The 21,319-nt window shown below is 35.7% G+C and overlaps 1 long non-coding RNA gene and 1 pseudogene across 1 annotated transcript in view; one reads left to right on the plus strand and one right to left on the minus strand.

Annotated features, from left to right (window-relative positions):
* Positions 1-21,319, plus strand: part of LOC140633221 (uncharacterized) — a 39,112-nt gene that overhangs the window by 7,217 nt on the left and 10,576 nt on the right. The window lies entirely within an intron of this gene.
* Positions 366-16,894, minus strand: LOC140633088 (uncharacterized; annotated as a pseudogene).

Here is a 21,319-nt window from a genome sequence, read left to right on the forward strand (position 1 = left end):
TCAGATTTTATTTCACTGGACTTTCCCAATATTTCTTGCCATAAAAACTTTCATTCAGTCTTCAGACTAAGCTTATGCTACCTCTTTATTGAATCTGTCTTCTTTTTTGTGGTTCTAAAAACTGTTTTTCTTTATTGTTATTTTACAGTGTACCATATACATCTTCTCCATGTACATGGGTGAAAATCCCCTACAGAAAGACAGAGACCACTGTAGTCAGATTCAAAGGCTGCTGGCAACAAGAGTAACACCTAAAGCAAAGTTATCAGTTTAAGGTTAAAGCACATAGCCTGGCAAATGCCTTCCAGGGAAAGCAGGGTCAACAATATTCTCTTCAGATAAATTAGAATTGAAGGCTCAGGTTATTAAATATATGAAATATCATGTAAGCCCCTTTGGCCCCTACCTCTGTCCTGCATTCCTCTGATACCTCGTTGCTTCCTTGGAGTGAATGGATCTTGTACATCTCCTTGCATCCAATGAAAACCACCCATTTTTCTGTTTTTTTTTTTTTTTTTTTTTCTTAGCTCTTCCTGAGCCCTTGACATATCTCCGCATTCTTCATCATCTCCTCACTGCCCAAGTGCCTTTCCTCTAAATCCTCCTGATAGTCCTTGGGGGAATCATCCATCCCCCTATCTGTTTTTCTTTTTGCTTTCTTGGGTATGTAATCTTCATGTAGGCACTTGTTGGCAACTCACAACTCACTCTCAGCCTTTGACAGATTCTAGCTTGCCTTCATTTTGTGGTTTTCCCTTATTTTCAGACTTGCCCTACTTTCTTGCTTTTCCTCGTCTTCTGGATGTTTCTTATCATCTGGCTGTCCCTCATTGTGGAGCTTTCCATTATGCCCTGGCTTCCCCTCTACTTCACCTTTTCTTCCTCATCTGATTTTTCTTCGTCGTTAGGCTCTACTTAAATCTTCTGGCTTTCCCTCAATTTCCAGCTTTATCTTCATTTTCATTGTAGAGTTTCTCTATGTTGAGATTTTCCCTTGTTTTCCTGTCCTGTAGAGATTCTGGACAGGCTCTTCCTCCTTATCCAGCCTTACAGAGTACTAGCGACAGACACACAGACCTGTGGGGCCCCGGGAAAGCGCTGCATCTCATCTAGCTCACTAAAGCCCACTGGCTGGAGGCCTGGGAAACTCATGAAACTGGTTTTGCTTGGGGAGTTGGAGTAGACCATACAGGGACAGGATCACAGGATGGGTGAGTGGCTGTTGAATCTTTCTTTAGTTTTCTGTCTACATGTATTTCTTCTAGTAGACTATGATCTTCTGAAAGATAAGACTTAAGGTTTACTCCCTGACAACCGCAGCACAGAGTATCATATATAGAAATGTTTGCTAAATAAATAATTGAATTAATAATCTATTTCTGAACACACTAGAAATTCAAAGGATAATCAAAAACATAGCTTATTTAATAATGTCTGGGCATATTTGTACTCAAGAATATTGTTTAGATATAGAAAGCTTAGGATAGTTTTGTTATTTTCTCATTCTGCCTCCTAAACTGCACCCATTATAGTTTTACCATCTACAAAGTAGGAAAGCTAAATAAAATCTACTTAATATGGGATCCCTGGGTGGCGCAGTGGTTTGGCGCCTGCCTTTGGCCCAGGGCGCGATCCTGGAGACCCGGGATCGAATCCCACGTCAGGCTCCCGGTGCATGGAGCCTGCTTCTCCCTCTGCCTGTGTCTCTGCCTCTCTCTCTCTCTCTCTCTGTGACTATCATAAATAAATAAAAATTAAAAAAAAAATCTACTTAATATGAAAAATAAAAACAAATAACAACTTAGGATGTAGAAAGTAAAGAATGTATCACCCCAACCTAACCATGTAAAAAATCCGACAACCTACAATATCATGATTTAGGGTGAATCTGTTAGAAAGCTGGGGATATAAGGTAAAGCAAGTTGACTCAATTCCTTAGTTGTTTCTCAGAGAAAAAGAACAAAACAACTCTTCTATCCTGACAGAATGGAGGTGATAGAGGTGACTACCTTACAAGTAGGTAAGAGGAAATCCAGTGATAAACTTCCAAATGATAGCATGAGGAGCTATGCTGCCTGTTTTCCAGTGAAACTGGTGAAAACTGTTTTTAAAACAAACAAACACTTAACATCTCTGGAAATGGTCCCAAAGGTAAATAGTGAGTGAAGAAACATCTGTTCAAGAACGCCTCTGAAAATTTAGTAATAAAAGTGAGTTTTTCATATTTGAACTAGTACTCTTTTGCTGCCCATTCCCAGGTTGGTGAAGCAGATGCTCTATTCCACACTACTGCCTTCAAGGACTTCAGATATTGTTCTCCTAGCTCCCAGAGGGAGACTTTCTTCCCAGGATGAGTAGAGAATCAGTGTTTCCTATTTCAGTGATCAGCTACCTGTTACTGAGGCTAAGTCCTGGATGAATACAGTTGAGAGGTAGAGGGTCTCTTCTTCTACTCAGCCCCTACTCATTGAACAGAGAGTCTGCCTTCGGTGCAGCATGCTAAAATACTGGAGCCCTGGTCACTTTTGCCCTGACTTTGGAGCTGGTGCTTTCTTACTAAGATCGGCAAGTTAAGAGAACCCTATACTCTTGCCCCCACCTACAAAATGCTGGATTCCTAGAGCAGAGTGTCACTCAGAAGACTGCCATTGCCCCCACATCAACTCCAGAACTTTAGCTCAGAGATTTTGTCCAGGAGGAGAAACAGGCCAAAACAACAAAACAAAACAAAACCCACAAAAAAGCAAAACCAGTTTCCTACTAATTTCTTCCTAAGGAACTTAATTCATTTGCAACAGAGTGAAGAAATTTAAGCCTGAAGGCACTCTGAAGAATAGTGGAGATTGTGGTGAAGCCATATGGGAGGAGATTCAAGCTACAGGCTAAACTGTAGGTCAAGTAGTTTGAAGGAAAGAATTTAGGGAATAATGGAACAGAATAGAAGTCCTGGCATCAGAACAAAATGAAATGCTTATCAGAAACTGTTAACTTCAGAGAAGTCATGTTTGATTGGATTAGTTTGTAGAACAATTTATGCCCTGGGCATTATTAAAAACAATAGATCAGCTAGCTGGTAATTGGTACAGTTTAACTTTTAGAGGCGGTTAGGGATATAGATGAAAAGAGTCCCACTAGTACCACTGTCATTTCAGTCTGAGTGTGGGTATACCTGATGTACTCCTTTGAGGAACAACATCAGAAGCTGATGCTGATGGTGAGGGGAGATCAACTTCATTAAAATAATGTAGTCACTAGATGACCAAGCAAATAATGATAATAACAAGCCCCATGGAAAGGGGTGGAATAATAGAGTTGCTACTCTGTATTATATAAAATTTTCAGTTTTGCCCCTCTCCCCCAATTATAAGAATATAAAGAAATGGGAGTATATTGATAAAAAGGTCAATATGTCAGGAGGGTATAGTGATTATAAACATGTATTCAGTAAATAATAGAGTACTGAAGTATGTGAAGCAAAAACAGGGAAGTAAATAATTCAACAATAATAGAGACTTGAATATCCCATTTTCAATAATGGGTAGAAAATCTGACAGGAGATCAGAAAATAGAAACTTAAACTGCTCTATAAAGCAACTAGAACCAACAGACATTTTTAGAACGTTCTACCCAACAAAAGCAGAATATGCATTCTTCTCAAGTGCACACAAAACATTCTCCAGAATAGACCATATGCTAGGTCATAAAAGAAATCTCAATTACATTTTTTCTTTTCTTTCTTTCTTTCTTTTTTTTTTTTTTTTTTGATTTTACTTATTTATAGAGACAGATCATGAATGGGGGGGAGGGGCAGAGTCAGAGGGAGAAGCAGACTCCCTGTTGAGCAGGGACTAGACGCAGGGTTGATCCCAGGACCCTGGGATCATGACCTGAGCCAAAGGCAGTCTACTAACCAACTGAGCCACCCATGTGCCCCAAATCTCAATGACTTTAAGGATAGAAATCATACAGAGTATGTTTTCTGGTCACAATGGCATGAAATTAGAAACTCCTAGTTGGTTGGAGTGCCTGGGGTGGCTCAGTTGGTTAAGTGCCTGACTCTTGAGACTTAAGTTTGGCTTAGATCATGATCTCAGTGTCCAGAGATCAAGCCCTATATTGGACTCCCTTCTCAGCAGGAGGCTACTTCTTTCTCCCTCTCCCTCTGCCCTTCTCCTTTTTTTTTTTTTTTGATTTTTTTTTTTTTTTTTGCCGTTCTCCTTCTTGAGCGCATCTGTATGCACATGCTCTGTTTCTCTCTCTCTCTCTCTCTCAAATAAAAAAAGAAAAACAAAAAAACAAAAAGAAAAAAGAAAAAACAACCAAACATGATAGCTGGAAGAATTTGGAAACTCATAATTATTTGATAATTGAATGACACACTCCTAAATAACCAGTGAGTCAAAGAAGAAATCAAAAGGGAAATAAGAAAATATTATACAATAAATAAAAACAAAGATAACACACTAAAATTTATTGGCTGAAACTAACCAGTAGTGGTAGATTTATAGTAGTAAATGCCTATATTAAAAAGAAAGGAAGTTTGAAAATTAACAACCTAAACTTTCACTTTTGAACACTGAAAAAAACTACACCTTTAAAACAAAGAGGAGAAATAAAGATTAGAGCAGAAATAAAAGAAATAGGGAATAGGCAAGCAATAGAGAAAATCAATGAAACCAAAAAGTTGGTTCTTTGAAAAAGTTGTTAAAATTAACAAAACTTTATCTAGATTGACAGGAGTAAAAAGGACTCAAATTATTGGAATCAAATGAAAGAGGGGAATTTATAGGGCTGACCCTGTAGGAGCAAAAAGGATTTAGGAAGAATCCTATATAAACTCCTATGCCAACAAATTAGGTAATTTAAACGAAATGGTAAAATTCCTAGAAATGCACAAACTACAGAAACTGACTCTGGGGGAAAAAAAAGAAATGAACATTCTGACTTGATCTATATAACTTGAAGACCTTAAGTAATTTTTTTAAAAATACACATTTAAAAAAATATATATATATAACTTCTTTGTTCATCAATTGATAGACACTTGGGTTGCTTCCATAATTTGGCCATTGTAAATAATGCTGCTATAAACATAAGAATATGTTATGCTTTCGAATTTGTGTTTTGGTACTCTTTGGGCAAATACCCTGTACTGTAATTACTGAGTTGTAGGGTGGTTCTACCTTTAAATTTTTGAGCAACCTCCATACTGTTTTCCACAGTGGCTGCCCCACTTTGCATTCCCACCAGCAGTGGAGGAGGGTTCCTTTTCTGCAACATCCTCACCAACACTTGTTATTTCTTGTGTTTTTGATTGTAGCCATTGTGACACGTATGAGATAATCTCCTTTTAGTTTTATTGTTCATTTCCCTAATGATTGGTGAGATTGAGCATCTTTTCCTTTGTTGACCATTTATATATCTCCTTTAGAGAAATGTGTGTTCATGTTGTCTTCCTATTTGGTATTTGGGTTATTTGTAATTTTGGTGTTGAGTTGTATAAGTTCTTTATATATTTTGGATACTAACCCTCATCATATATATCATTTGAAAATATCTTCTTCCATTCAGTGGATTATCTCTTAGTTTTCTTAATTGCTTCCTTTCCTTTGCAGAAGCTTTTTATTTTGATGTAGTCCCAATGCTTTAGTTTTGCTTCTGTTTTCCTTCCCTTAGAAGACATTTCTAGAAAAATGTGATCATAGCAGATCTCAGAGAGATTACTGCCTATGTTCTCTTCTAGGATTTCTGTGTTTTCAGGTCTCACATTTAGGTCTTTAATCTGATTTGAATTTATTCTTTTGTATGGTGCAAGAAAGTGGTCCAGTTTCAGTCTTTTTGCATATAGTTGTCCAGTTTTCCCAGCACCATGTGTTGAAGAGACTTTTTTCCATTGCATATCCTTACCTCCTTTGTCATAGATTCATTGACTACATAACTGTAGGTTTATATCTGGGCTCACAGATCTATTTCATTGATCTGTGTGTCTGTTTTTGTGCCAGTACCATACTATTTTTATAACTACAGCTTTGTAGCCTATCTTGAAATTTGGGATTGTCATACTTCCAGTTTTGTTCTTCAAAAGATTGCTTTGGTTATTTGGAGCCTTTTGTGGTTCCATACAAATTTTAAGATTCTTTGTTCTAGTTCTGTGAAAAATGCTATTGGTATTTTCATAGAGATTACATTAAACATGTAGATTGCTTTGGATAATTTTGGGCATTTTAACAATATTTATTCTCCCAATCTATGAGTATGGAATATCTTTCTATTTGTGTCATTTTCATTTTGTGTTGTCAGTGTCTTATAGTTTTGAGAGTATAGGCCTTTTACCTGCTTGGTTATGTTTATTCTTAGGTATTTTATTATTTTTAGTGTAATTGTAAATAGGATTCTTAATTTCTTTTTCTGCTACTCATTATTAGTGTGTAGAAATACAACAGGTTTCTGTATATTAATTTTGCATCCTGTGACCTTACTGAATTAATGTATCAGTTCTAGTAGTTTATCGGTGGAGTCTTTAGCGTTTTCTATAGATAGATTCATGTCACCAGCAAATAGTGAAAGTTTGACTTCTTTGTTATGAATTTGGATGCCTTTTATTATATTTTTCTTGTCTGATTTCTGTGGCTGGGACTTTCAGTACTTTGTTGGTTAATAGTGGTGAGAGTGGACGTCCTTTTCCTTCTTCTCTTAGGGGAAAAGCTCTCAGTTTTTCACCATTGAGTGTGATGTTAGCTGTGGGTTTTTCATATATGGCCTTTATTATGTTGAGGTGTTTCTCTAAGTCTAATTTTTATTGTGTATGAAGATTAAAAACTTTTTTGATCATAGAATATCATCTAGAAAGTTAAAAGACAAAATCCAGAATGGCAAATTATTTGCAAATCTTACAGATATTGCTGATCATGAAGGTGAAGCTGGAATACTGAAAAAAACCTTAAGTACCTCAGGTCCCAATCTAAGAATAAGGTAACAATAGCTAATTGCTATAGGTATTTAAAGTCTGTGGCAAAGAGAAGGTTATGACATAAATAACAAAATCTACAGAAAGCCAAAAAACTCCTGTTTAGAATAGCAGTTCGTCATACTGGCAACATGACAAAAGAAAAGTTATACTGCTTTTAAACCATAACTGCTACCTTGCTTGGTCTCTATATTCCACATATGATACCCAGCACTTAGTAAAAAATTAATGAGATAAATAGGAAAACCAATCAATAATCAAGAGGTAAAGTAATAAAAAAATCTAGTTTCAAAATGACCCAGTTATTGAAATGATGTTAAATTTTTAAATAACTATAATTAACAACTATTGAAAAACTGAGCATCATATAGAAGCAGATTGGAGATTTCAGCAGGCTGAAAATAACTTTCTTAAATATCAAATAAGAACACTATAAATAAGGGGTGCCTGCATGGCTCAGGTGGTTAGGTGTCTAATTGTTGATTTCGGCTCAGGTTGTAGTTTCCCAAAAACACACACATCATAGTCAAATAGCTAAAACTCAGTGATTAAAAAAGAAAGTAAACAAAGAAAAAACTACAAACAAAGGGGCAAAGGTAATAATTTCATCAGACTTTTACTTAGAAAATATACAGCCCAGAAAAAAATGAAATGATATCTTTAATGAAAGAAAAATCTTTCAATATAGACTTTGTTAGCTAGGAAATGTATCTTTAAAAATAAATGCAAAATAAAACTTTTGTTAGGTAAACAAATAAAAGCTGGAAGATTTACTGCCTCAGGCCAGTGCTAAAAGAATTTTTTAGGGAGTTCTTTTTAACAAAGGAAAATGGTAACAGAAATTGAGAACTAGTCAGAGAAATAGTACAGTGGAAAGGGTAAAAATCATGGTAAAATATGGGGCACCTGAGTGTCTCAGTTGGTTGGGCATTCAATTCTTGATTTTGACTCAGATCCTGGTCTAGGGGTTATAGGAACAAGCCTTGCAAGGGCTCCCTGCTCAGTGGGGAGTCTGCTTGGGATTCTCTTCCTCTGCCCCTCCCTCTGCACTCCCATGTGTGCACACTGTTCTCTCTCTCTCTCTCTCTCTCTCTCTAATATAAATCTTTAAAAAAATCATGGTAATATATAATAGATATTTTTCATAATCTTAATTGCTTTAAGAGAATGATGCTAAAGTACTAACAATGCCTTGTAGAGTTCTGACATATATAGAGGTAAAAAGAATGACAAAGCATATAAAATTAAGAAGGAAATGGATACTATTTTAAGATTCTTACACTATATATGAAATGATACTTAAAGGTTAACTACGCTAGGTTAATGATATATACTGTGAGCTCTATAATAGTCACTTAAAAAATAGGATGACAGTGTTCCAGTATAATGTAGAAAATCTGTAGGAAAAACTACTATAGTCTAAAAAGTTATCAATTAAAACCTGTTATCTTAAAACACATTTGTTATGCCTTGAAAATTAGTAAGTCTTTAATCCTAAAATCAGTAAACTTTGCCTTGAATAGTTATAATTAATATAGTAAAGAATTTAGTGGAAAACATGGACATTTTGTTCTGTTCATACAGCACTATCAAACCTACTAGTGGACGTTTAAAAATATTTTGTTCTAAAGAGCAAGCAATAAGATGAGATCTTTCCATTTTTTACTATGGTAGGAAAAATAGCAAACTTGCTTTATAAAATACCTTTCAGAGCATCACATTTCAAAATATACCATCAAAAATCTATAGACAGTATGAAGAGCCCCAGGCAATAAGAGGAATGTTAAATGTAGAGCCTTCCATGTGAAGAAATAACACTGGTCATTTTTTCCTAATACTTTCTATTTTATTTTTACTTACACTGATGTTTTAGATTCAAAAGGCATTGGGAAAATAGAATACTTGTTTTTTCAGTTGTCATACAACACATTTAGTTCTAATAAAGCAAAATAAAACAAAAAAATAAAGTTGATATTAGGATTAAAAATTCAACTTTTTAATTTTCAAATTATAGTTATTACTGTAATATGATTGATAGAAACACATCAAACACATTTTCTTGCATTAGTTGGACTACATTTTTTCTAAACTTTGGCTCGGTGATATTTTTATGCTCTGCATGGGAATGAGCAGTGACTGGTTTTCTGTAATCTCTTTCCATTCCCCTTTCTTTCTTTTCAGTTCTGCCTCTAGATGCTGCAGTAGATCAAAGCTTTTCAAAAGCAGTATCTTGCTCATTGTCTTTCGAGTCATGGTATGATAGTGACAAAGAGGAACAAGAATGTTTGGAACAACTATAATAGTATCTATTATGCATCAATCATAGAAGGATGAGCTGAATTGTGTAGAATTGATATGTGCCTATTGTCAAAGCTTTTTCTATAACATCAGATAGAAATAATCATTCTGAGGCAGGCTTTCCTGGGAAAGATATCCTCTGTCTTTCGGACGTGTGTTTTCAGTATAGTAGGTGGTTTTGCAGTTAATGTAAGGCACATCAAATGAGTAATTCAATTTGAAAGAATTGGTTTTAATTATTGTGGAAATACTAAATGATCAAGCATTAAAATATGTAATACTAAGCACTGAACTGGCAATCCTCTGAATTAGAAATTGTCTTTTTTCGTATTTGTATCTGGCAAGTAGCTTAAGTGTGGAGAAATGCAAATGCTTCAGGGAACTGCAAATGGGTATCTGCCAAAAAAAGTACCCATTAAGAGTAAAATATCTGGTGCTCTTGAGAATCTTGAAATTTGTTTTCAGAAATCTGCAGATCACAAAAGTCTTACTTGGCATTTGTATAATTTGTCCTGTGTCCCTACTTATGGCACAGGTTACTTTGCACCATTTTCTTCTGTTAACATTTATAATTTAAATGAAAATGTTAAATGTTTTATTCTATTTACTTTTATAATAAAATATCTTTGATTATGGTATACTTCATTAAATGTCCTTCAAAAAATGAAATTCCAAGGTCTTTTTCTAACAGTTTCTCTGGGACTCATTTTGTGTTTTTTTCTAACTATTTTTCAGGGATACATTTTGTAGGAAAATATACAAATTTATCAAAAAGCAGATGGATCTTTATAGCTTTATAAGCACTAACAAAAACATAATTTTCCAAAAGACACGTTATTAAGAATGTAAATTGACAAATTTTAGATTAGAAAGGGAAAATAATCTATAAAAACTTTCCTATAAGTTCTTCAGTATTTTCCTCTTATAATATCTTCAGGGAAAATATCTGTCACTAGACTGTCACAATTGGTCCTTCTTACGCAGCAGAGTTCTTGAACCTAAGAACTATGCAGACATAGAGAAGGTGACGTAAGAATTTGACTAAGAGCACTTTCTGTCTGGGCTCAGATAGGCAGGTTTGGAGAGGTGACTTCTCTCTATAATGCACAGTCAAGATTTAGGCCTCAATTTCAAGATATGACACAAGCCAAAATATGATCTCTCATTCTCTCTCTCTGGATCTATTTACTTATCAACCTACCTGCCTACATGCACATCCATACATAATCGGCATTGACAGAGTTCGATACCTATATCTATTTCTACAAATGTCTTTATTTTTAAATTTTTTTAAAAGATTTTATTTATTTATTCATGAGAGACAGAGAGAGATAGAGAGGGGCAGAGACACAGGTAGAGGGAGAAGCAGGCTCCACACAGGGAGCCCGACCTGGGACTCGGTCCCAGGTCTCCAGGATCACACCCTCGGCTAAACCGCCGAGACACCCAGGGATCCCAATATGTCTTTATTGTAGTTGAGAGTCTTGGACTTGAGGCAGTAGTTAGTACCATCACTACAAAGCTCTTTATTGAATTACATGTTGTTTGGACATAAGGACTTTTCCTTTCCTTTTATATAATGTAGACATTGTAGACTGAATATAGACATAGTATAGAATTGCACATGGGCTTGAGTGTGCTACTTAACCTATGTGGACAAAACTAATGTCATTTAAATGAACATATTTCCTGCTAATCAAAGCTGGAAGATCATCACTAATTTGCAGGCACACATAAATTGTTATCATTCTTGATACTAATGTAATTATGTCAAATTCTAGCATTACCTAGCAATACGTATGCTTTAATATAGCAGTAAATACCCTTTGATTCTTGAAAATTATTCTCATGTACAGATTAATACTCAGGCCTTTATTTTATTTAGTTTCCAAGTTTAATACACTTCAGTAGTTTACACATTTGTATCTGAAACAAAAGCAACACCCTATAAATCAATTTCTGAGGAATACCATTTTTCCAAATCTTCACCATAGAATGTTTATTAAGACAGTGAATGTTAAGTGGAATTTTATTTGTTAGGAACAGAGTTTGGCAAAGTTAGATGGAATCTATATAAATCTATATAAATTTGGCAGATAAATATTATATGGTTCTTCATGCTTTATTTATTTTTTTAAGATTTTATTTGTTTATTCGAGAAACAGAGAGGGGCAGAGACACAGGCAGAGGGAGAAGCAGGCTCCATGTAGGAAGCCCGACGTAGGACTCGATCCCAGGACTCCAGGATCAGGCCTTGGGCTCAAGATGAAGCTAAACCGCTGAGCCACCCAGGCTGCCCTAAAGAAAATATTTTATATTATAATGATTTTTTAAAAACTTAATTTTTAATTACTATAATTAACACATAATAATGAATGGCATGCGGGATTTATCTGTAAAGAAGACTGAAGGAATTGTTAGAAACTTAAAGGAATAAATGTCTTAATTCATTCTTTTTTTTCAATAAATTTATTTTTTATTGGTGTTCAATTTACCAACATACAGAATAACACCCAGTGCTCATCCCGTCAAGTGCCCCCCTCAGTGCCCGTCACCCATTCACCCCCACCCCCCGCCCTCCTCCCCTTCCACCACCCATAGTTCTTTTCCCAGAGTTAGGAGTCTTTATGTTCTGTCTCCCTTTCTGATATTTCCCACACATTTCTTCTCCCTTCCCTTATATTCCCTTTCACTATTATTTATATTCCCCAAATGAATGAGAACATATAATGTTTGTCCTTCTCCGATTGACTTATTTCACTCAGCATAATACCCTCCAGTTCCATCCACCTTGAAGCAAATGGTGGCTATTTGTCGTTTCTAATGGCTGAGTAATATTCCATTGTATACATAAACCACATCTTCTTTATCCATTCATCTTTCGAGGGACACCGAGGCTCCTTCCACAGTTTGGCTATTGTGGACATTGCTGCTAGAAACATCGGGGTGCAGGTGTCCCGGCGTTTCATTGCATCTGAATCTTTGGTGTAAATCCCCAACAGTGCAATTGCTGGGTCGTAGGGCAGGTCTATTTTTAACTCTTTGAGGAACCTCCACACAGTCTATGTCTTCGTCTGTGAGATTTCTGTTCATGTCTTTTGCCCATTTCATGATTGGATTGTTTGTTTCTTTGGTGTTGAGTTTAATCAGTTCTTTATAGATCTTGGAAACTGGCCCTTTATCTGATACGTCATTTGCAAATATCTTCTCCCTTCTGTAGGTTGTCTTTTAGTTTTGTTGACTGTATCCTTTGCTGTGCAAAAGCTTCTTATTTTGATGAAGAACTTCTGAAAGAAATTGAGGAAGACACAACGAGATGGAAAAATATTCCATGCTCATGGATTGGCAGAATTAATATTGTGAAAATGTCAATGTTACCCAGGGCAATTTACACGTTTAATGCAATCCCTATCAAAACACCATGGACTTTCTTCAGAGAGTTAGAACAAATTATTTTAAGATTTGTGTGGAATCAGAAAAGACCCCGAATAGCCAGGGGAATTTTAAAAAAGAAAACCATAGCTGAGGGCATCACAATGCCAGATTTCAGGTTGTACTACAAATCTGTGGTCATCAAGACAGTGTGGTACTGGCACAAAAACAGACACATAGATCAATGGAACAGAATAGAGAACCCAGAAGTGGACCCTGAACTTTATGGTCAACTAATATTCGATAAAGGAGGAAAGACTATCCATTGGAAGAAAGACAGTCTCTTCAATAGATGGTGCTGGGAAAATTGGACATCCACATGCAGAAGAATGAAACTAGGCCACTCTCTTTCACCATACACAAAGATAAACTCAAAATGCATGAAAGATCTAAATGTGAGACAAGATTCCATCAAAATCCTAGAGAACACAGGCAACACCCTTTTTGAACTCGGCCACAGTAACTTCTTGCAAGATACATCCACGAATGCAAAAGAAACAAAAGCAAAAATGAACTATTGGGACTTCATCAGAGAGAATTTAATTGGCCTGCTTGACTGTGGGTAAAATGTAATCCAGGATATTTGTGTCAATTTTTCTAAGTGACAGGAGTCAAAAACATATTTTTCTTTGCCATTTTTTGTTTTGTTAAGATTATTTTGCAGGTATTTAATTAGAAAGGGGAATATTGGTTTAGAATATCTTAAGTAGCAAGAAATCTGATCCTAGATTTTCCTAATTTCCTTGAAAGCCATTTGTGCTTTTGAGTTCTCAATTCTATTGTTAATACGTGATTGTCAGTCATCTGTTGAATCAATATTTTGTAATTGGAATTTTCCTAGAAAATCACTGATTTTATCCTGAATTTTCAAGTTCCTTACCATTCACTAATGCAAATTATGTTTTATAGTGAATTGTTTTTTTTCCAGATTTATTGAGACATAAGTGACCTATAATATTGTATTAAAACTATATAACATAATGATTTGTTATATGTATATATTTTGAAATGATCACCATGATAAGTTAACATTTGTCAGGTCCTGTAGTTACAGCTTTTTTTCTTGTAATGAAATCTCCTAATGTTTACTCTCTTAGGAATATATATATAATTTAATAATATATTAACATATAATATTTAATATATAATTTATTAAATATATAAATAAATTTATTAATATATAATATTTAATATATAACTTAATAACATTTATGTATGCATGTATGTATGTCCCAGAGAGAGAAACAGGCTCCTCTCAGGGAGCCCAATGCAGGACTCAATCCGCGAGCCCAGGGTCACACCCTGAGCCGAAGACAGATGCTTAACTGCTGAGCCACACAGACATCCCATCTCTTCGGGTATTATATATACCCTAAGAGGCATATTATATATACCTTAATATATAAGTTATAATTAACCAGGGTCAACATGCTGTGCACTTTCTCTCCAGAACGTATTCATCTTATAACTGGAAGTTCATACCTTTTTTCTTCTACTTTCATTAAAAATAAATAAATAGGGATCCCTGGGTGGCGCAGCGGTTTGGCGCCTGCCTTTGGCCCAGGGCGCGATCCTGGGGACCCGGGATCGAATCCCACGTCGGGCTCCCGGTGCATGGAGCCTGCTTCTCCCTCTGCCTGTGTCTCTGCCTCTCTCTCTCTCTCTCTCTGTGACTATGACTATCATAAATAAATAAATAAATAAAAATTTAAAAAAAGAAAAAGAAAAAAAAAATAACATTTTAATTTTATTTCATTTTTTTTAAGATTTATTAGAGAGTGTGCAAGAGAGAGCACAAGTGGAAGTGATGAGGGTTGGAGGGAAAGGGAGAAGCAGGCTCTCCACTGAGCAGGGACTGTCCCCCCTCCCCAACATGGACCCAATCCCAGGCCTCAGGTTCATGACCTGAGTGCAGGGCATACGCTTGACTGAACAAGCCACCTAGGCACCCAATTTTATTTCACTTTAAAGTGTAATTAACATAGTGTTATATTACTTTCAAGTGTACAATATAATGATTCAGCAATTCTATACATTTCTCAGTGCTCATCAACATGGTGTACACTTAATCACCTTTTTTTTTCAATCCCCCAACCACCTCCCTTTTGGTAGTAGCTACCAGTTCTCTGTATATGATAGTCTATTTCTTCTGACTCTTCTTTGTTAAGGTTGTTTTGTTTCTTAAATTCCATGTATGAGTGAAATCATGTTGTATTTGTCTTTCTCTGGCTTTTCACTGTGCATTATACCCTCTAGGTCTATCCATGTTGTTGCAAATGGCAAGATTTCATTCCTTTTTATGGCACTTAAGCCAAATTCCATTATGAGTGTATCTGTATATCTGTAACATCTTCTTTATCCATTCAACTATGGATGGATACTTGGGTTGCTGCCATATCTTGGGTATTGTAAGTAACATTGCAATAAATATAGGGGTGCGTCTGTCTTTTCAAATTAGTATTTTCTTTTTCTTTGGGTAAATGCACAGTAGTGGAATTATCAGATCCCAGGGCAATTCTTGTTATTTTTTGTTTCCTGCAGTGGCTGCACCAATATACATTCCCACCTGTCATGCACAAAATTTTCTTTTATTCCAGTTATTGTCAACACTTACTATTTTTTGTGTTTTTGATTTTAGTCATTCTGACAGGTTGAGTTGATACCTCATTATATTTTTGTTCATTTTCCTAATAATTACTGATACTGAGCATCTTTATATATATCTCTTGGTTATCTGTGCATCTTCCTTGGAAAAATATCTACTCAGGTCTTCCACTCATTTTTATTTTTTTTATTTTTTTATTTCTTTTTTGTTTTTTGTTTTTTTTTCCACCCATTTTTAAATTGGATTATTTGTGTTTTGGGTATTGAGTTTTAGAAGTTCTTTATATATTTTGGATATTAACCCCTTATTGGATTTATCATTTGCAAGTATTTCCTCCTATTCAATAGGTTGCATTTTTGTTTTGTTGATGATTTCCTTCACTGTATAAAAGCTTTTTATTTTGATGTAGTCTCAGTAGTTTAATTTTACTTTTGTTTCCCATGCCAGAGAAAACATCTAGAAAAATGTTTCTGTGTTTCTCAAAGAAATTACTCAAAGAAATCTCAAAGAAATTACTACCTGTGTTTTCTTCTAGGAATTTGATGGTTTCAGATCTCACATTTAGATCCTTAATCTATTTTGAGTTTCTTTTTGTGTGTAGTGTGAGAAAGTGGTTCACTTTCATTCTTTACATGTAGCTGTCCAGGTTCCTCAGCACCACTGACTGAAGATGCTATCTTTCCCTCATTGTATATTATTGTCTCCTTTCTTAGATTAATTGACCACGAACACAGGGATTTATTGCCACATTCTCTATTCTGTTGATCTATGTGTCTGTTTTTGTGCCAGTACCATACTGTTTTGACTGCTATGGCTTTGTTTATCTTGGCTTATGATACCTCCAGCTTTCTTGATCTTTCTTAAGATTGCTTTGGCCATTGAGGGTTTTTGTGGTTCCATACCAAATTAGGATTCTTTGTTCTAATTCTATGAAAAATGCTGTTGGTATTTTCATGGGGATTGAGTTAAATCTGTAGATTGCTTTGGGTAGTATGGACATTTTAACACTGTTCTGCCAGTCCATGAACATGGAATATCTTTCCATTTGTGTCATCTTCATATTCTTTCATCAGTGTTTTATAGTTTTCAGAATAGAAATCTTCCACCTCCTTGGTTAAGTTTATTCCTAAATATTTTATTATTTTTAGTATAATTATAAATGGAATTATTTTCTTATTTTTTTCCTGCTATTCCATTAGTAGTGTATAGAAATGCAACAGATTTCTGTATATTAATTTTGTATCCCATGACCTTACTGAATTCATGAATCCGTTCTAGTAGTTTTTTGGTGGAGTCTTCAGAGTTTTCTATAGACGGGTTAATGTCACCGGCAAATAGTGAAAGTTTTACTTCTTTGTTACAAATTTGGGTACCTTAAAAAAAATTGGTATGCCTTTTATTTCTTTTCCTTGTCTAATTGCTGTGACTAGGACTTCTGGTACTCTGTTGAATAAAAGTGGTGGGGATGGACATCTGGTCTTATTCCTAACCTGAGGATGCGCACTCAGTTTTTCACCATTGAGTTTGAGGTTAGCTGTGGTTTTTCCTATACAACCTTTTACTATGTTGAAGTATGTTTCCTCTAAACCCATTTCGTTAGGACTTTTAATCATGGTTGCATGCTATACTTTGCTAAATGCTTTATCTGCATTTATGGAGATGATCATATGGTTTTTATCCTTTATCTTGTTAATGTGATATATCACATTGATTGATTTATGAATATGAGACCACACTTGCATCCCGGGAATAATTTTTACTGGTTTGTGGTGAATGATTTTTTTTTTAAAATACATTGTTGGTTTCGGTTTGGGAATATTTTGTTGAAGATTTTTACATGTGTATTCATCAGAGGTATTGGCCTATGTTTTCTTTTTATTTTTTGTCTCCCCTACCTCAGCCCCCTGTGTCTTTAACTGGTCTTAGTATCAGAGTGATGCTGGTTTTGTCCAATGAATTTGAAATTTTTCTTTTATCTGACACTTTTTGGAAAAGCTTGAGAAGAAGAGGTAGCAACTCTTTAAATATTTGGTAGAATTCACCTTTGAAGCCATCTGGTCCTGGACTTATGTTTGTTGAGAGTTTTTTGATTACTGATTCAATTTCATTGATAGTAATTGGTCTGTTCAAATTTTGTGTTTCTTCCTGATTCATATTTGAGGTTTATATTCCTAGGAATTTATCCATTTCTTTTAGGTTGTTCAGTTTGTTAGCATATAATTTTTCATAAGCTCTATAATCCTTTATATTTCTGTGGTTTTGGTTGATGTTTCTCTTCTTCATTTCTGATTTTATACATTGAGTCCTCTGTCATTGGATAAATCTGGCTAAAGAAATATGAGTTTTGTTGACATTTTTTAAAAAAGTAGTTGGTTTCATTGATGTGTTGTTTCATTTTTTTCAGTCTCTATTTCATTTATTTCTGCCCTAATCTTTATTATTTTGTTCCTTCTACTGAGTTTGGGCTTTGTTTTTCTTTTTCTTGCTCCTTTAGGTGTAAGGTTTGGTTGCTTATTTGAGATTTTTCTTCTTGAGGTAGACCTCTATTGCAATAAGCTTCCATTATAGCTTTTGCTGCATCCCAGAGATTTTTGGACTGTTGTTTTCATTTTCATTTGTTTCAATGTATCTGTTGATTTTTCTTTGATTTATGAATTGGCCAATTTGGTGTTTAGTAGTATGTTATTTAGCCTCCATATATTTGTGTTCTTTCCAGATTTTTTCTTGTGATTGATTTACACCTACATACTATTGTGGTCGAAGAAGATGCATGATATGATTGCAGTCCTTGTGAATTTCTTGAGACTTGTGTTGTGCCCTAACATGTGATGTATTCTGGAGAGTGTCCCATGTGCCATTGAAAACAATGTGTATTCTGTTGTTTTTTGGATAGGATGTTCTGAATATATCTCTTAGATCCATCTTGGCCAAGGTGTCATTCAAAGCCATTGTTTCCTTGTTGATTTTCTGTCTGGATGATGTTGATGTAAGTGAGGTATATTAAAGTCCCCTATTTTTAGTATATTAATGTCAGTTTCTTCCCTTTTTTTTAATGGTATCTTTATATATCAGGTGCTTCCATGTTGGGTGCATAAATATTTACAATTCTTATATCCTCCTGTTGGATTGTTCCCTTTATCATTGGGTAGTGTCCTTATCTCATGTTAGTCTTCCTTCTCTATTTTATCTCATATTAAGTACTGCTACCCAGCTTGCTTTTTGCTTCCATTTGCATGGTAAATGTTTTCCCATCCCTTTGCTTTCAAGCTGCATGTATCTTTATATCTGAAGTGAGTCTTATAGGTAGCATATATATATATAGGCCTTGTCTCTCTCTCTCTCTCTCTCTCTCTCTTTCTTTCTTTCTTTCATTAATTCATTCATTTTTAAGATTGAGAGATAGAAACCAGAGGGAGGAACAGAGAGAAAAGGATAAGAAGATAAGCAATCTTTGTGCTGAGCATAGAGCCCGATGCAGTGCTTGATCTTACCATGACCTGAGGCAAAACCAAGAGTCAGATGCTTAACCAACTCAGCCACCAAGGTGCCCCTTCATCTTATTTATTATCTATTTAGTCACCCTGTGTCTTTTGATTGGAGTTTTTAGTTCATTCACAGTCAGTCATTACCAATAGGTATGTATTTACTGACATTTTGTTACTTTTTTTTATGGTTGTGTAGTTCTTCCCTGCTACTTTCTTGCTCTTTTCCCTTGTGGTTTGCTCTCTTTCTTTAGTAACATGCTTGGATTTCTTTTTCTCTACCGTTTGCATATCTGTTATAGATTTTTGATTTGTAATTATTATGAGATTCATATATAGCATCCTGTGTGTACAGTAGTCTACAGTGAGTTGATGGTCACTTAAGTTTGAACCCATTCTAAAAACACTAAGTGTTCACTCCCCTCCCACCCACTGCCACTTTTTATACATACGATATTGTACCATATATCCTTTTTAGTTTTTGAGTCCATTGACCAATTTTATTTATAGAATTGATTTTACTGTGCTTGGGATTTAACATCTGTACTTGGTGTGTTTCTGTTATTGAGGTTTTTTTTTTTTTTTTTAATCTCTGTTTGGTTCTTTCTTGTTTTCTGTCTTTGTTCAGTGTCTCACTGAGATTTTCCACTCTTTTCTCTAGTCCACTAAGTATCTTTATGACCATTTGAGTTCTCTATCTGGTATATTGCTTATCTCCATTTCATTTAACTTTTTCATTGTTATTTTGTCCTATTTCATTTGGGACACATTCATTAGTCTCATTTGTCTAACTTTCTGTGTTTGTTACTATGTAGTAGGAAAGTCAATTTGTGTATTATCTTAAAATAGTGGCTTTATAAAGAAGAGTTCCTGTGGTGCTTTGTAGCACAGTATCCCCTGTTCACTAGAACTAGGTGCTTCAGGGGTGTCTCCTATATTAATTGTATGTCCTTTACTGTGGTGGCTGATCCTTGTTTACTTTTAGCCCAGTGAGCTGCAGTGGTTTACTTTGCCTATTTTGGGAAGAGTTTGGTTCTTGTCCTGTTAAGAGGCCAGTCTGGGGCCATTGTGGGCTTGTAGTTAGGCAATGTCAGCAGTCAGACCAGAGGTCTGCCTCTGTCTATCTGTTGGGGCTGCAGTAGCACTGGGCTGCAGGGTGTTCTCCCTGCCTTGTACTCTGAGAGGCATTTGTTGGTAGATGGAACAAGAATTTAAGCCAGATGCTGGGCTGCAGATGCATGGATACATCTCTTGTAATGTCAATTATGAGTGGTGCTGTTTCTGACAGGGTTGCTTGCAGGAGTGAGATGTGCAGGAGCTGCTTTGGAAGGACTCCTGCTGAGTTGAACTGGTTGGATGGGTCAAATCTTCAGGAGAATGGGCAGGTAGGCTTGTGGGACTCAAGCCATTAGCAAATTAGGTGAATGACATTCTTGCTATTTCCAGCAAATGACTGGCTATCTACACTGCAGGGCAGGGGGCATGTGGAAATGGCGTTTGTGAGGTCTTTTGTTCTTGGAGAAGGCCCCTCCAGGATGAGTTCTGAGATTCTTAAATAAATCTACTTCTTGTATACTCCAGGTGCTGTTTAGATTGCTCTTACTGTGCTCTATCTTGGCAAGATTGCTATATGCTATTTGGAAGGGCTGGAACTCAGTTTCCTATTATCCTCCTGCTCTCTCAGGGCAAGCCTGCTGATTTTTAAAGTATCCAGGTGTAAGCCCTGCTGGTTATAAAGACTCACAGAGTTAAGCACAACTGGTTTTCAAAGCCATTTGTTATGGGAACTTGTCTTTCCAGTGCAGGGTCTTTTGTGTTTGAGATGCCTAGTGTTGAGTTTGCTCCTCTCCTTTTTTTGTGTGGTAGTATCCCTCCAGGTTATGATTAGTCTTTGAGGAATTCGGTTTCTGACTATGTCTCTGCTTTTTGTACCATTTTTGGTCTGTCCTCCTCTTTAGGATTAACTGTGGAAGGACTGTTGTGCCCGGAAAGTCTGTTCTTTGGTCATTTTCTGGGTTGGATGCACTGATGTGGCTGATATCTTAGTAGGTCTCTAGGGCCAGATGAGCTTAAGATACTTCTACACTGCCATCTTTTCAGAGGTGGAATTTTGTACCTTTTGACAACCTTTACCTATTTGCCAACATCTCCAAATTCCCATCACCTCATTTCTGACAACCAATGATCTGTTCTTTGATTCTGTGAGGTTTTTTCTGTTTGTTCGTTCGTTTGTTTTTTCCACATGTAAGTGAGATCATGCAGTGTTTGTTTGTTTTTGTTTTTTTTTTTCCTCCTGTCTGGCTTATTTCACTCGGCTTAATACCCTCAAGATCCATCCATGTTGTTGCAAATGGCAGGATTTTCTTATTCTTATTTCTCATAGCTGAATAATAGTACTGTGTGTGTGTGGGAGGGCACATTGTCTTTATCAATTCATCCTTTGATGGACACTTGGAAAATTTCCATGTCTTGGCTATTGTAAATAATGCTGCAGTGAACATGGGTGTGCAGAAAGCTCTCTGAGATAGTGATTTT

The sequence above is a fragment of the Canis lupus genome, chromosome 5 (assembly GCF_048164855.1).
Source record: "Canis lupus baileyi chromosome 5, mCanLup2.hap1, whole genome shotgun sequence".
Classification (NCBI taxonomy): Eukaryota; Metazoa; Chordata; class Mammalia; order Carnivora; family Canidae; genus Canis; species Canis lupus.